The 17,199-nt window shown below is 40.0% G+C and overlaps 1 long non-coding RNA gene across 1 annotated transcript; it reads right to left on the bottom strand.

Annotated features, from left to right (window-relative positions):
• Positions 1-688: 688 nt before the first annotated feature.
• Positions 689-16,978, bottom strand: LOC140684566 (uncharacterized). Its single transcript, XR_012056997.1, has 3 exons — positions 12,886-16,978; positions 12,672-12,760; positions 689-3,158 (listed from the first exon to the last, which is right to left on the bottom strand). It is a non-coding gene; the product is annotated as an uncharacterized lncRNA (long non-coding RNA).
• Between the last annotated feature and the right edge of the window lie 221 nt (positions 16,979-17,199).

The raw sequence follows: 17,199 nt of genomic DNA, 5'->3' as shown, positions 1-17,199 counted from the left end.
AAGTACCAGAGAGAAGAAGATGCTCTGGAGCTGAGCTACTGCTCTTAGACATCTGCGTAATCTCCATTCATGTGTCTGTGTGGTTTGAAATATTCTCCAGTCTAAAGACTACGTGTGTCAGTAGGGCAATGCTCCCACTGTACCTCGAGAAAACCAGCATCTTTCTGTATTGCCTTCTCGTTTTTTCCCTGCCCAAGCTGGTGCAGAGCTCTTTGTAATGTGTTGTGAAGACTATTTTGTCCTTCTATCCACACACATTCTCGCTTAGTCCCTTTCAGTAAATAATCAGTCAGGACAAAAAGTAATCTTAGGTGGAGGTGGTGGTAGTTCCCCCTTTCAAAGAAATTTCCTTAAGGAAACTAGGCAATGCTCTCTGTGCCCATGCATTCCACTAGCCCCCTTACATTTTTCATACCCATTTTCCTAATTGTTTCTTGAGATAAACCCTCCAAACTTACATGATTCCCCTGCAGTAAACTTTGAAAGTCAACTAATTTCACAGAGTGAAATTTAACTTGTTGAAGGAAATGATTATTTGTTCTGTTTCCTTTTGTCGGGTTTTCAGTTTTCTTATTTACAAGTCACAGGTCTACATGGAAATATTACTTTCAAATATCTACAACGTATAAGTTGAAATGTAAATGTTGAAATATAACACTCATTTGGTCTTTGGGGTTTTTTGGGTTTGTTTGTTTTTTTTTTTGCTTAAGTTCTGTGAGGCTTTGTTAGAGTTTTGCTGATCCCAGACATCATTGCTGGCATGACCAGATAACAAACATCTGGCATTCAGACAGCAGCTTAAAAAAAAGAGATGACTTTATACAAAATTAACTTCAGAAATCATTGTATTTTATGGAAAATATTTTAGGAGATTTAGTGTTGTCCTGGAATCCTCAAGTCTGTTCCTATTAATGATGGTGCCAGATTAATGTGCTTATTGATGCCTATGCAGTAGCACACAGCTGAGTTCCCAGGGAATGAACCACAGGAGAACTGGATATTCAGTATCACCAGTGCTCTCTCTGGAATGATGAGGCCTTAGGATTTTAGCTTTTATGTTTTTCATATATTTGTAATCTTATAATTTTTTTGTGTATAACTCTAAACTCCATATAGAGTGTTAGCTACTGGGCAGCAAGGACACTTCACTGTCCCAGGCTCCAAGGAATGTAAACAAAAGTGAATTGTGGTGGGGAGCAAACTTGGGGTAAATTACTTCATTACCTGTAGCTGTAATTGGAAGATTCACCCCCAATATACCAAACTTACGAAAGTGTGAAAACCCATGACCCATTGTCCATTTTGGGTGTAGCCCTTGGGAGGGGTTTGTCTGCCTGAAATACACCTCAAGGCCCTTCAATAAATGTAGCTGCTTTGAATCCCCTTCATTTTGTCTAGTCTCTGTTTTTAGGTAGCCCTGAAAAGGCATCAATGACTATAGAATTTGGCCACAACCTGTGGCAAAACATGTCACGTTGCTGAGATGTCAACTTCTAAAAGCATAGGGACTGTATTAAAGATTCGGTGTTAATGATCTAGAAGTACACCTTACAGCCAAATAAAAATTTAATTTTAAAAAGTCATTACAAATTTTTTATGACTAACTTAATGAAGATACTGTATTGGTTAAAGGGAAGATTAAAACTTTGTTTTGTTTCATCAACATGAGCATGGATGAGAAATCTGCAAATAGTAATAGCTAAAAGAAAAGTCAACGAGTCTGGTTTTGGAAAGAGGTAGGACTTCCAAATATTTAAGTACACATGTGAACTTGAGTGCATTTGATACTGAAGAATTCAAAAAAGAAAACCTTATTTAAGGGAAGAGATAGAACATGATATAGCTGGACCTGATTCCTGCTCAGAAATTCCATAGGAAGTAGACAACAAATGTTTTGCTGCAAGAGGAATATTTGGGGCTTACCACAAATACTAAATGACATCAGTGCTTTCAGTGCTGACAGAAGAGCCAGTTACTCCGAGTTGTGTTTGCACGCGTCGTGCTTTTCATGGTATCACTACACAGATGTTTTGCACCAAAAAAAACAAAAAGGAATTTCTTTAAAGTCATCTTTTCTACTATGTCTTCATAATCATGAATTTGCAGTAAAACAAACATGTTTTTGAAATGAGTAGTGAATACGGCTAAGAATTTTTTACCTTAAGTACTCTGCCTGACTACTTGATTCACATTTAATTCTGCCTTAATCTGACACAGAAGAAGAGGTCAAGATATTTCAGGGCTGTGTTTTACAGTTTGCAAATTTAGAGGCAACACTAAAACAAAAATAAGTGTATCTATTCACTGTTCATTTTTTTAAGACCCTTTTCTGCCAATTAGTTTTCAAGTAAAATAGTTTTATATCACTGTTTATGTTATTTTGGTCTGTGATGGTTTCATAAAGTTGCCCATCAGCTTGAAAGCAAGCATTAAGATGTTCATTTGTTCATTTGTTTTCTTTCTTGATTTCTTCACTAGTCTATATAGGCTCTTTTACTGTCCTTGCCACATTGAGAGCCAATCAAAAGTGCAGCAAACCAACCAAAGTGCATCATTGATGACTACTAACATTTCACATGTGGTCTGTCCTTTCTTCAGTCCTCTTCTTGGAGAGAAAATTACATGCATAATGGAATATTTTGCTTTGGCAGAGTTTTATTGTTTAAATGTAGGGTTTGGTGGGGGTTGGTATGTGTATGACGTGTTTATTTGAAAATTGAATAATTGTGTCTCGTATTTAGAGCAGACGTTGGTGATATTTCTGCTGATGTTTGCTACCACAAAAGTTCATTCTTGGATGGCTCTTGAAGTGCTGGGTTCTTCAAACACAAACATTTTCCATTTAAAGACATGGCCTGGTGTCTGAAACTTTTATCCAGGAGTCAGGGTAGGCAGTAGAGGATTGGGTTTGATTGACCTTGGGTTATTACAAATCTTTCCGTGCCATCCTTTCTGATAAACATGAAAGTATTTTGGGATCTTTTTTGGTTCTTGACATTGTATCTGCTTGGTATGTCAGGCTTCTGTTCCATATTCTGCAACCATCTTGAGAGCTTCTTTTGAAGAAATGTATTGATTTTAAAATTGCTCTCTTGACTTCTTTATCATTGTCCATTTTTATTTAATTGATTTTCTTTCTACATAACCTTCTGGAAACTCTGTGAAGTAAGAGAGGAAAAAAAGACAAACAACTACCAACAGCTGGTCTCTTACTTCTAGTTAAACATCCCGTGACATTTCTCAAGGACCAACTGATAGTGCAAATTTTTCCAATCAGATTGTGTTTGGCTAATAATTTAGCTAATTTACTTTTATTGCCTCTAGCTAAATTATGACTGGACCCGTGGCATCAGTATTCTCTTGTATTCTGCCTGTATGGCATATTATATGCTGCTGATAGGTGTGTCCTCTTAGGGAATTTTTAAGCCAGGTAGAACAGCTAATATGCACATGTACAACACCCAGATACATTCTCATTCATACATAGGCACTAGTCAGTAATAAAAGCACTTTGCTGCTAAATAAATCGAAAATAGTACTAATACAATAAATGTCCAAACAGAATTGATTCTGTGTATTTTATAGCATCTGCTATTGCTCCCTGTTTTCAAGCTATTAATGTGTTCAAGTCTGCATCATATTGTTATTTATAGATACAATACTGCAGTCAGTCTGAGAGTGCCAATATTAGCTTATCTAGTATTAAGTTTTGGCAGAGATTAACCATATGTGAACAATATCTTGTAGTCTACATTCTAATGTATAGATTAGTTATTTTCAGTCCCTTGTGTCCATTTTTTACCAACTGCAACAAAGGTCTATCTTCTTTTCCTTGAATTTAGTAAAAACTACTGAAGCTCAACATCAAAGGTCAAATGTCAGAGTTATGAGGATACTGGTGACTTTAAAGTTATGGAAATTTACTAAATTAACTCTGTAGTAAGAGAAAAGCCTTCTTGCCTCTCTCCGATTTCTATTACATTACAGGAGCATAACATGCCATTATTCTGTATTTACTCTTTCTATCTAGTTTATTTACAAACATAAGGCACAAGAAAGCAGTGATTAGTATATATAGGTATGGAAAGACATGTTACCTGTTAATGTAATGAAGAAGCATAATTCATTCTTTGCTGTCTACATTATGTAGAGGGAAGTAAATGTGCATTAATCATGCAGAAAGCAGGAAATTGAGATGTATGGAAGGGAAGAGTGATATGATACAGGAATCCATCCCCCAGCCTCACAGAGCTGGCAACAGGTCCATTTTTGAATAATGTATATTTTGACAGACTTGTCATTTGACAGACAGGGCTGACCAGAAGGGATGTAAAGAAGCAGCTAGTTATTAGCAAGAAAAAGGAGTGAACAAAGCATTATTACATCTAATGCAACATAATGCTGACCCAGTTAGCATCTGCTAATGTGGAGGTGCTGGCTGACAGGTTTCAGAGAGCAGCCATCCATGGGGACTCGTCACTGACCACCGGCATTTGTGGTGAGTGGCGTGTCCTGCACAGGCTGCTACCAGGGCTGAGGCTGCTCAGCACAGCTTGGTCCCAGCTCCCCACCAGCCCTGCCTGCACAGTTCCTGCATGGGGAGACACGGAGCAGGGAAGGGGGAAGGCATCACCTGTCCTTGGGACAAGTGCAGCTCCCAGGCTCGCAGGGACGCTGTCGGCAGCTCATCCTGCGGCAGAAGCAAAGTCCAGCTGCGAGGTGCCACCTGTGCCAAGAACAGGGCACAGCCTGCTGGGGCAAGGGCAGCCAGGGCTGAGAGCTGTGCTGAGAGCAGAGCAGCACAGAGAGCTCACAGCCCCTGCCCTCTTCATGTGTGGTGTGCGCCACGCTTCACTTGTCTGCATGGCTCACAGAGACAAACTCGTTCAAAATCCGCTGTGCCAAGCAGAGCAGCACTTGCACATTTCTCACTAAAACTCTGGCTCCCAGGGTGCAGGACCAGCTTGGCACTAGCTGTGCCAAGGCAAGCAAGACAAAACCCCAGAGTCTGCTCAGCTGGTCCCCATCAGAGCCATATCTTGGCATCCATCTTCTGTCACCCTTTCCCCAAGGCACAGCATCATGTCAGGACCACACAGACAGTGTCCAGGTGCCACTTTGCTGCTGTACTCCAGTTTCCTTCAAGAAGGGGTATCACACTAGTGCTGCTTTGACAGGCCTGAACTCTTCATTTCTGAGGTCTTTTGGAGGGCTGTAGTCCCTTCACCACACGCTGTTTTGCAGAGGGAAAAACAGCTGAGTGGAAGCTGGTCTGCACCCTGGTACAGCTTCATTGTAACCCCTCTTCTGCTCTCAGCAGTGTGTGTTGGTGGAGGTGAGGTGTGAGAGTGAAAATTATTACTTTTTCAATCACTGATTTCTGGCTGTAATTCTGTATTGGCCAAGGCAGATGTTACTAAAGGTGCCCACCATATGCTTCTGCCTGATTGAATTTTAATTCACAAAAATGCTGCATGTGACATTCATATGTACTTTTATATACACACGTACATTTATATACACTTCGAATTGAATAAAGTCATAAAAATTGTGAAGATTAAACATAAAAGAAAAATCACAGAAAAAGCAATGCCTACTGATGTTCACCAGCCTAGCATAGTCAGTGTTACTTTTTTAACTGCTACCTATTTTTCTACTAGTTGTCACTTAAGGAAAGTTAAAATATTTTTTCTTTATTTTGACTCTCAGAAAAAATGATCACTGTTCATTTAATTGCTGGTTTATTTTCTTTTCTCCTCTCAGCTCTGCTGTCTCAATTTTAGATTTAGTTTGTGGGAATTTATTTTGCTTTTATATTTCCCCAAATTCCAAAGTTCTTCATCCTTAAAATAAACCAAATGCATCTTTCAAAGTGAAAGCTATTTTTCTTGCCTAGGTAGTCTCATACCCAGTAAAATAGCATATAATAAAAATAAATCCTAATGGAGAAAAGTGGTGCTTATGAAGTCATAAGCATGTGTTAGATACTCTTAAGGCCTTGTACTGGTTATAGGCAACAGATTTTTACATTTATATTTTACATTTTTATATTTTGTTATTGATTGGTTTGGGGCTGTTAACTGGGAACTATGGTTCAGCTACTGGCAGACAGGACTAAGCTCTGCTACTTTGCCTTGATTTTCATTGTTCTGCTCTTCTTTCTCTCTTCCTATTTTCCCCATAGGTTCTCTCACATCAGGACAAAATCTGCAGGTCTGTGCTGTTTTGCAATAGAAAAATTATTTTTCAAGAGCCCCTGGATGATATTTCCAGTCACTTTTTTGCCACATCATTTTGTCTCCAGCTGCCAGAAGAAATTTGAAATGCATCATAGTCACTTCTCAAACTGATAACATGTGAGAGGTCCAGAAGAAATTGTTTATACAGTTTCTGACCTAGTATGTCTTGTAATGCTGCTCTGTGTCATGTTCCATAGTTTTATGTCCTAATCTGACATTATGAGATTACATAATGCATTCAATCTTAAAACAAGTATTCCTTTCAAATGTTTGACAGAGTTATGGCACTTCAGGTATTATTTCTTATTATGGACAGATAGGTCAAATCTGCAAACAATTTAATGGCCATACATTGCTACCCTTGTCAAATCAATCCTCCTAGCAAGTGTGCTATCAGCAGAAGAAACATTTAGAAGCCTAATCCTTCAAGGTGCTAAACATACCAGTGCTCTAAACTCCAAGCAGAGCTGAGGGCTCTCAGCACCTCACTGGAGAAGGGCTCCAATTAACCTACTTTTATAGTAATCCTGAATGCAGGGACTTCCTGCACATATGTTAGGATTCAAACTGCCCTTCAGATTTACTCCACTGAAACCTGAGAAGAAGCTATGCAACCATGGACTAAAATGGCTCCATATGCTTCTTGGCTCCAGTATGTGCTGAGAATTTGGTTTTTTCTTTCTCTCAGCTGAGAATGCTGCTCTCAGTTCTGCAGAGCTTCAGCGAAATGTGGTATTCTCGTTAACACTTTAACCCTGATCCCAAATAAATTACCTCATACCACCATTTAGCTTAGCAGCAGCCGGCACATTGAGAGGATTTGAGGTGTCAGAAGGGGACCAAAATTGACCTCAGAATCTTAGGAAGTAAGTGTTTCCTTGTTTAAAGAATTGGAGACTAGGACCGTGCCTGAAATACACAGAGCCTTGTGGAGCAAACACTGATATGATTAGTCCTCAAATTAATCTAGGTTATCCAAAGAAGGCCTGACAGATCCTCTTGCTTCCTTCTTTGGAGCAGTGCCCTTGTGCACGTGTACATTAGCTGAAGTGTTATCTGTACAGGGAGATCATTGGCCTCTCATTTTATCTGGTTTTCTGTGTAATTCAAGAGGAATTCCTCTCTGACTCATCCAGACAAAAATCCTAATGTAGGAAAGAAAGATCCAGATGCTGGACCTGTAAGATTTCCAGGACACTTCTACTTTTTTGAAGGTGTCATGGAAACACCAGCTTTCATTTCAGAAAACCATAATGCCTGCTATACTGCTGCTTCTCTCCCAAGCTGCCAGTTCCATGCCTTCTTTCTGAATTTGTATCCCAGTTTCCATCTCCTGATGTGCTGTGAAAGCCATGGCACTTCCCGTGGCCGGGAGAGCGCACCAAGGGTCAGGCAACGCAAACGGCAGCAGATGTCACCAGATCCAGCCCAGGCGTCCTGCTCCCATCTCCCCACTGCTCCACCAACACCCTTTGGACACGTTTCCCTGAGAAGCATTTCAGATATGCAATGCAGAGCTGAGAGAGAAGGATCAGGGTCATGACCAAGAAGTCTGGGAGGGAATGTTTGCGCCTGGGAGGCTCTGGGCGGTGCAGCATGTTCCCTCAAGTCTCATGCAGGTGCACTGAATAAATCAGCCCTAGATTGCTTGAAAGTATGCAGGAATTTATTTGTAGCCAGGGGAGCATGTAATAAGGGTGTCTGGGAATGAAAAGCGGGTCAGCACCAGCCCTGTATCGCTATGGACATTAACAGTGTAAATCAGGGAATATGTGGTGATTGTAGGGACTCTCAGATGGTCCTGGAGTACCAGCTGAAAGAGGAAGATGATCAAAACACAGCTCTGCACTTGGACCCTTCTCTTAAGTCAGATTTAATAGGAACAAGACCTCTGAATATACTGACTGCACACTATGATTTGATTCTGACTCTTCAGAGCCTTGCTGTGAAGAGCCCTGGAGCCATGACATATAAAAAGAGAGGGAAAAGGCTTAAATTGGAATAGAGAAAATAAATTCCATGTCCTAATGCTGGCTGTTTAGATATGTGGGGTTGTAAATAAAGAGTTTTAAATATTTCTTCACTGTAACGTGATGTTCCCGCTTGATGGGAAGGCATTTGTGTTCATGGAAAAACAAAATCAATATTTATTCCAATAGATTGTTTGAATACTCCAGTAAAAGTTCATTTTATAAAACCAGATTAAGTAGCAGTGATGAAGTAGCATTTAGCTATAATACCACACAGGTTTTGAGTAGTGATATCAAAGCTAATTTTACCATTTACTGAGAATGAATCAGCAAAGTGGGAAATACCTTCTGTAGCACATTACATATTTACAATTCCAATATATTTCCCTCTTTCTTCTGAGGAGAGTTCATTGTCTTTCCTTCTTGCTATTCCAGTCTATTAACACCTGTGTGGACTCCTCTGAGTCTGTGTACAAATATGCATGTACACACAAACTCTCTTTAAGCTGATTGTAATAACTTTGGCCCACAAATAAGTAGGAGTGCTTGATAAGTCTCAGTAAAGCCACACTATAAAAACAGAGAAGGTTTTTTATTAAATATTTGCAAATGTGTTAAGTAGTTCTGGATTCTTCTCAGAAGTTCTTAAGATGGGACATTTCAGAAATGACCATCGTGAAACTAAAGCGTTCCGATACTGTTTTTAATAGAAAAGATATATATCATCTTATTTCTGCTTTTCTTATATAGGTGTTGGAAGGGCTAAAATCACCTGTGATTTGTAATTATGAGAGCATTGTTTGAACTGTTTCTAGTCTTTTAAAATCTAATCAGAATGGCTGGGATTTGATTAAGAAAATAATTAAAATTATTTTCTTAATCTAATAAATATGTTTATCAATTTCTGATAATGAGTTGAGTGAAGAAGGGGTTGGTTTGTTCCTGTTCAAAAAAATTAAACAAAATGCTGAAAAACCTTTCCATACATTGTCCCAGGGAAGTTGTGAAGGTACTTGTGCTGCTATTTTGCTACTGTGTCTGTTCCTATTTTTGTGAAAAAAAAATCTATCGTAGTCAGCAAAGCCTCCAACAGCAGGGTAAAAACAAACTCCAAGTAAACCAGTAAGACCCATTTCTTTTCCAGTAAAGTAAACCAGTTTATTTGAGCTTGGAGCTTCAGTACTCTGTGGTAATGCAATCTCTGCAAATGCCACTCCTCTAGTCACTCACAGAGCCTGGTAAAAACATAATCTCTTGTTCACAAATGAGCATCTCCTGCACAGTGGCCATGGGACCCAGACCCAATGGTGTAGCTGCATTTTATAAAAACTATAAATTACTTAGAAAAGTCTATGCTTTAAGAAAAAGATGTACTTGTTACAATAATTGGGTATTTTTAATAATTTTTATTTTCATAACTGACGAGCATGTTATCATACTGCTTATGGCTTAGTCCTGTATAAATAGTATTCAAAATTATGTATCACCTTCAACTAGCAGAGCACTATGTTGTATGCCTAATTTTAAGTAACTTCCATGGAATTTAAAGCTAATTTTAAAAAGTGTACTTTGAACATTTTGCCAAATTTGACTAGACATGCAAGGAGTACCTTAGTCAAGTTACTTGCATTCCCTTAAACATGAGCAAAACAATTGCTTTAACATTATATGTTTCTGCAATTATCCATAACAGTAAGATATATGCCATGGGCTTGAGAAGCTGCTTTGCAGTCGAGATTCTCTGTGTGTTTCACAGTCCAACAGATTATCTATTGGTCTGGGCCACACAAATCCCTGACTCCTAAGCCTGTGATGCCTATGATTACTAAAAGTAAAAAACTATTTAGTACCTCAATGCTTTTCCATTCACATATAATTAGAAACACCACAGGAACATTCAGTACAACTGGGCCATCTGATTAAACTATCTTTTCTTATTCTTTGTGTGATCTACTACTAGTTTAAATATTTAAATGTCTGCTAACAATTTAATACAGGTTATCTTGATCACACAAATATAATGTGATTTGGTTGCTCAGTGTAGGTATTTGTATCAGCTCTCACAAATCCACTTTAAATGACTATTGACTGAACTCCTGGAAACAAGATCTCAATGAGTAGTTTATTGTCTAAGTGGCTGTTTCTTCATGGGAAAATGTGGAAATGCATTTATTCTCTAGGGAGAATTTCCTAAGAGATGTGTGACCAAGGAGTTTGTAATCTGAATTTCCAGATAGCTGAAGCAAAGAGGGACCAACAGAGTCACAGCTTCAGAGCTGCTAGTAGGAGGTGACCACTGGGGTCAGAAATTGGAAACCAGGACTACGTTGGCTTGTAATTTTTCTTATCTTTTTTTTTTTTTTTTTTTTTTTTTTGTCTTTTCTGAGACTTTTTTCACTTACTGGTGGAAATGTGTCAAGAGCAGAGACGTTTGCCACAAAGCAAACCTGGTGAGAGATGACATGAGGCATGTAGGGCAGATTCTAGTGTGGAGCTAGTTCCATTTAGCTAGCAGTCTGTTGTAATCCTGAAATGCTTAGAAATGTAAGCATTACATGCAAATGGGATGTTGGAAGCAGGTTGTTGCTTGCAAGTTTGTCCCAGCCTGCAAGCCTGCTAGAGCTTGTGAATTTAATTTTAGCTCTGGAACTTGCTCCAGTTTTGTAAGGTTACTGAAAACCTGAAAGAGGCCAGATTTCTTACATGCACCAAGAATAGCATGACAGTGTTTTCTCAAGAATTAAGACACACCCCCACACACACTCCCCCCACCCCAAAAACAGTGCCCCCCAGCACCAAGGGCTGGAACCAGGTTTTCCCACGTGTCAAACACATGCTGGATCATTGCTATTTGATAGCAATCATTCCCCATCCCTTTCCTCCCAGGAGCTACAAGGATTTAATTAGTGAGTTTTTTCCAGCCTCAGAAACCAGGAGACACAAAGACAGGAGCCAAAGTTTCTTGGTGCTGCAATTCATACTGTGCTCTGCTTTGCTTTGTCTCTGCTGCCTACATTGCAAATTAAAAAAAATAAAAAACATGTTTCAAAAGTTAGAGCAGTGTTGGTTTGACTAGCGGGCTGCTCCTTGCAAAGTATTTCTATTTGAACTGATTGAACATTCCTTATGTATCAAGTACTCAGCCTTGTAAAATTGATCCAGGAAAGGTTTGCTGCCCCAGCTGTGCTCCTGCCTTGCTGGCTGTGTGTTGAGGAGCGTGTTGCTTTTGCTCCACACTTGAGCAGATAGCACAGCTAAAGTTCCGTGAAGCAGCCTGAGAGTGAGAGCACCAGAACAACTCTTTTCCTGGCCATTAATTCAAACATCATGCCATCAATCAGATGAATCTGCCCTCCTTCATAGCTCTTGTGGAGATTGCTGTGCTCTCAGCTCCCTTGAGTCACCTCAACTCAGTCGCGCATCTTCCTTTACTTAGAGTCCACAATAACCCCCAGGCAGGCTCACTTTCCCAAAAGATTTGTATCACACAATGGTTTGGATCAAAAGGGACCTTAAAAATCAGTTCCAGCCCTTTGCCACAGGCAGGAGCACCTTCCATTAGACCAGGTTGCTCAAAGCCCCACCCACAAGTGGCCTTGAACACTTCCAGGAATGAGGCATCCATAGTTTCCCTGGGCAAACTGTTCCAGTGCCTCATCGCCCTCAAATCACATGGCCATCACTGCCTGGCATGAACATATAGCTGCCTATAAACAGAGCTGACATGAAAGCAGCAAGCATGGCAACACCCCAGGAGACCACAAACATATTCTTATAGCCCTCCTCTCTGAGACTGTCCCACAGCCTGGCTGGGTTTTCGTGGTTTTCTTAATTTTGATCACATGTCAGAGATGAGAGTGGCACATCAGCCTTGAAAGAGCCCTTTGAAAATGCCTGTGTAGGCAGTCTCATCTCAGCACCAAGCCCAACTGCTCTGGAGCACTGTGCATTTTAAGGAGAAACAGCTTTGGCAGTCCATCCATTTTCTTCTGTTGATGCTGCATATTTTATGTCACCACTGTATTGCAAAACCGATACTCCATATTACAAAATTAATATTGGAAATATTTCCTCTGCATTTTATGGACTTTATTTGTGCTTTGTGTTCATGAGATTATCTTATTTTTGCCTCTGGAGAATTAATAGTATTATTATCAAGGGCAAACAAGCCTGGAATTAATCTGATTTAATCTTTAATTATTACTTATGATGGGTTTTAGATTATATACCAGTATTGCCGAATGCCATTTTACAAGCTAGAATAGAGAGATGCGTAGTGAGCTGGGGCACTGGGATTTCTCTGAGAGCGCCTCAGTGAGGTTTTTCAGCAGTGGCAACAGCTATTGTGTGTTGTGAGGTTTGGTTTAAATTGTTATTGCTCTAATCAAGCAAGCAGGGACAGCACTTTGACAGGAAGCTGAAAAAATTATAAAAATTTCAAAGCTGAGCTGAGAGCACCCACCTGGATAATTTCATAGTGAGCGCAGCTCAGGCGTCCCTGCCTTCCTCTTTGGCAGCAGCTGGTGTCTGGAAGGTTGCACAGAGCATCTGCTACAAGAAGGAATAAAAGAGAAACAGAAAGATTACTGCACATGTATCATCTATGTGAAGGCAATGGGGTATTTCTGTGGCTCCTGTTGAAAGCTGGTACGGCTGAGTTTCCCTCCAGAGCGTACCTGGCTGCCTGGCTTGCAGAAATCCTCAACTATACAGATGAAATTCTGGGGCTCTCTGAAGTTCACAGATAAACTGCAGTTGACATCAGTGAGAGGGAGGGAGTGAGACTCAGATTTTTTCCAAATCTACTTCCTGCCTGCCTTGAGGGCAAGGGCATGGATCTGGCTGTGTCAAACATCCTGCTTGGAAAGTCTGCTTGGGATGCTGAGGGTGACTGCAGAAGCTGAATGCAGGCCTGTGACAATCATTCCTGGGAGGACAGTGACAGTGCACAGGTGAAACAGCCATGTCTTCATGCAGGGAAGTGGACACATCTTTTGAGATCGCTTCCAGGCTTCCTAGAAAGGAAATCCTGCAGTGAAGCCCTGATGTTTGGCACAGTGTAGGCATCAAAATCAATAGCAGGGCAGCACCATTCTGTTAAAGATGGGCTTGCAGACCCTGGGATTGTGCTGTCCTCAGCAGGGTTATGCTTTCTGCATTACTCCAGATTGGGGAGGGAGCTGGAGCTGTGTCCTCAGGTCTAGCAGGATTGAAAATACCTGATTTCAACTCACATTACCCAGTAGGAAAAATTGCTTTTAAACTTCTCTTTTTCTCTCTGTCTTTTTCTTGTTTTTTAATTTGAAGACTGCTTGCAATAATGGAGCTGAAGGGTGACCCAATATCGAATGCAAATGGTTTCATTTAAAATAGGGCTTTATAACTCCTGGCAAGTCCCAGACAAATCATTCCTAAAACCTCCTAATTCCTTATGGCTGTCCACATTTGAAATTTAGTTTACATGAAGATTTTGGAGTAGTGCTAAATAATTACACGGCAGGATAATCTGTTCTTTTTATATAAGATTGTAATAATTTTTAAATCTATCCATGGAGTAGTTCAGCAAAAACTGTTCTTCAGCAGCTATTTTGGGTTAGCGCAATGCATAGTCTATTACAGGTATTACTTCTGCTGCAGAGTAATGAATCATATTTGCAGTCACTTGTGTAATTGTCATTAAATATAACGAATACAGGGCTATTTAAAGAATTTCAAGACTGTCTGATGTTCTGGAAGACACTGTTTCTCTGGAGAGAAAGGGTAGAAGTCCTTTATTCCAGCTGTTCTCAGTGGTTTAATATGGAAGCAAGGGCACTGTCAGGGTTTATACAATGGGATATTGTCATATTTTTGCAATTTCTATATAAAGTGAAAAGAGGTCTTCTTAATTTGGAAAATTGACTTGTAAGCAGAGTATAAAAGTATAGCAGAAGTCCTCTGCATATTAAAGCCTTTATTATTGATTTTAAAACCATTCTCTTTGATTATTTATTCTGAGCCCTGTGTTAACACAGGACTTAAACCCCCTATTGCAAATCAAAGCAGAAACTCTGAAAATACTGATTGTTGCAGACAAATTCCCTGGTGCTTCATTTGACAAAAAGATGGATTAGAACAAACTCCTAAGTGTTATTATTACCCCATACATGAAAGATTGTTTCTTTTATTTGTATTAATTACTGATTAGTGCTTTCTGTATCTTCAGCTCTTTCAGATCTTTTGAATGAGATGTATTGCTTTCCATAGTTTCTTATCTAAAGGAAACCCTGACAGAAAACTGGTGTCTAGCCACTGTGCACAAGGAAGTCATTGTGCTGAGACACTGTTCTTCAGGGAAAACCCTGGGTGAGATTCTTGGAGAGGTAAAAATAAGTTCACCGGTAATAATGCCAACAGATTGTTTTTGATCCAACAAAATTGTCCTGAGTAAATATATGTAAATATAAATCTAAACTGAAGCACAGAAGGAGAAGGAAGCTGAGTGTGTGGGGCTCCTTGGTTGTGTGGCACTTGGGGAGCAGCCTGGAGCTCACAGCAGTCCCAGCTGTAGGAGGAGCGTGGGGCAGTCGCTTGCTGATGGCTTTCGAACCCTGCAGGGCTGCCCAAACCATTCCTCGGGGCAGACTGGCACTGCTGGCATTGTCTGTCTGTGGAAATGTTTGGGGGCTTTCAGTTATTTGGAAAGAATCCCAATGGAGTGGCTCCCACTCCACTGGGACAGAAAGCTGGGGGACATGCCCTAGCCAAGGGCACAAGGGACAGGGTGGCTTCTGAGTGCCAAGTGCCACATTGCCAGTCAGCCCTGGGGCTGGCAGCTGCTCCCAGTCCTCACAGCTCGGTGTTCCAGTGGTCCCAGCTGGGGGGAAGAGTCTCCTCACACACATCCCCTGAGTCTCACTGCTCAGAGGGAGCAGGGCCTTTCTCTTTGCCTGGGGAAAGGCACTTGAAGAAGCAGCAATTACATAGATAGGTTGAGGAGGTTGTGCTTAAGAACTTTAAAGTATTATTGAGCCCTTGTTTCCCTATGGATATTCAAAACAGAAAACTCCAAGGCAGGTTGCCAAGAGTTAGGGCTGCAGGTTCAGCATCCTTACCTGAGTGTTAGGGGAAAAAAAAAAAGAGGTTTCCTGAGGTTCATCGGTCTGGTTTTCATATGTTCTGTGCATATAACAAAGTGTTTTGGATGCTAGGAAGTGAGGCAAAGTATCAATTAAAGTAGTAATTAACATGAGACCAATGTTTTGTCAGGTGACTGCATGAAATTCAGTGATGAACTTTTCATGGTCCAGGTTATGTTAAAAAGGGTAGTTTTAAAATAGCCTATTGTACGTCATCAGTTGATATGTCATTTTCCATAATTCATGAGCACTGGTGCAAGATTAGACAATGGAGCCTTGAGTGAGAATTCATTAATTTCCTCCATGGTTTTAGAAATGTCAGAGGTGCAAAGCTGAGAATAATAAAAGTCAAACTCCTTAGATATATCTACTGTGCTAGGAAGAATATTACTCTGAGCATCTCTGATAGTATACAGTGTCTTAGTGTGCATGTGTCTTTAATTGGTATGCAAGGAGTTTATCTGCTTTACTGCCTGCACTTATCAGAAAAGATATAAAATGGGATGGTGATAATGGCTGCCTTCAAAGAAAAAGATATGTTCTTTCAAGGGTGTAAGTGCAATAAATCTTTCTGCTTTAAGGGCTCACTGGAAGCAGAAAGATTCTGTTCTGCTGACAACTGAATGTGGGGAATTTTCCCAGGAGAAAACAAATCACATTTCTCCATTTTAAATATAGTAAAAAAAATCACTGAAATGTGATACTCCAGAATGTATATTACAGTATTTCCCACTGAGTCTTTTACCAGTTAAGCACACTTAGAGTTCTCAAATGGTTAATCAAAGGTGTCTGGCACTGAATGTGTTTGGAATACACTTGTGAACTCCCACAGTAATCTGCAGTTCAAATTTAAAAAACAAAAGACTAAAAATAAGTGGTCAGCTTTAGGTCTTTTTTTAAACTATACTGCAGGAATTAATTTGCCAGGGATAAGAGAGACAATGCTGAGGTCATTGCTATTCCAGAATCATTCTGCACGTCTGTGGAAAGCAGAGTTAACACTACCAGTACCTACCGCATCTCAAAGGGATCTTTTGTGAGTTGAAATCATTTTATTTACTTTAGAAAAGCCCACATTATTCATAAGAATCAAATGTTGTGCCTGACTGTTATAGCAAAACAAAACAGACAAGGGTGTTTTAAATTAATCTGTCAGTATGGTGCTTTCCAGGGCTCACTTTGTTCATGCAGCCAGCAACTGATGTTAGCATGAATTTAAATAATTCTTCTTGCTCTGAATAATGACCATGAAAGTTGAGTAATGGTATCTAGGAAATATCCAAACTTTTCAGGAGCTGCCTCTTATCTAGGACTGTTTGCTTGCTCCTCATCTCCCCCCACCCCTAATTGCAGGGAGGTGCTGCACACAGCATATAACTGAACATAATACAATTTGATTTGTGTTGCAGCGTTCTCCAAAGAACAAATCTGTAAAATTACAACATGTGAAAGCTTAACACAATGATATAAAATGGCAGTGGCACGGTTCATATCTTAAACTGACAGACTGATGGTGATTATTGCAAGGACAATGCCCTGCATATGTCAAACGATTTGCAAATAATTTATGTCACCTTATCCTCCATTATTGTTTTTGCAGAGGACATAAACTGTGTCACTAATATTAAACTGTCGGGAAAAAAAAGCCTACCTCAGCTCTTTCCTAGCTGAGAATGCAAAGACATCTGCACAGAGACAAACATGCATATGGCCATCATTTGTCCAACATCTTACACATTGTGAAGGTTTTTTACTTGAAATGCCAACCTATGTGTCAGATGATGTATGTGTTTCTTCAGTCCTGTGATTACCAGCACAGAGCTGCTCTGCAGTGCTCTTCACCTCATCAGTTCCACAAGCTGCACTCCAAGG

Source organism: Taeniopygia guttata, chromosome 7 (genome assembly GCF_048771995.1).
Source record: "Taeniopygia guttata chromosome 7, bTaeGut7.mat, whole genome shotgun sequence".
Taxonomy (NCBI): domain Eukaryota; kingdom Metazoa; phylum Chordata; class Aves; order Passeriformes; family Estrildidae; genus Taeniopygia; species Taeniopygia guttata.
Note: the sequence above shows the minus strand (reverse complement) of the source record. Positions and strands in the feature narration are given on the sequence as shown.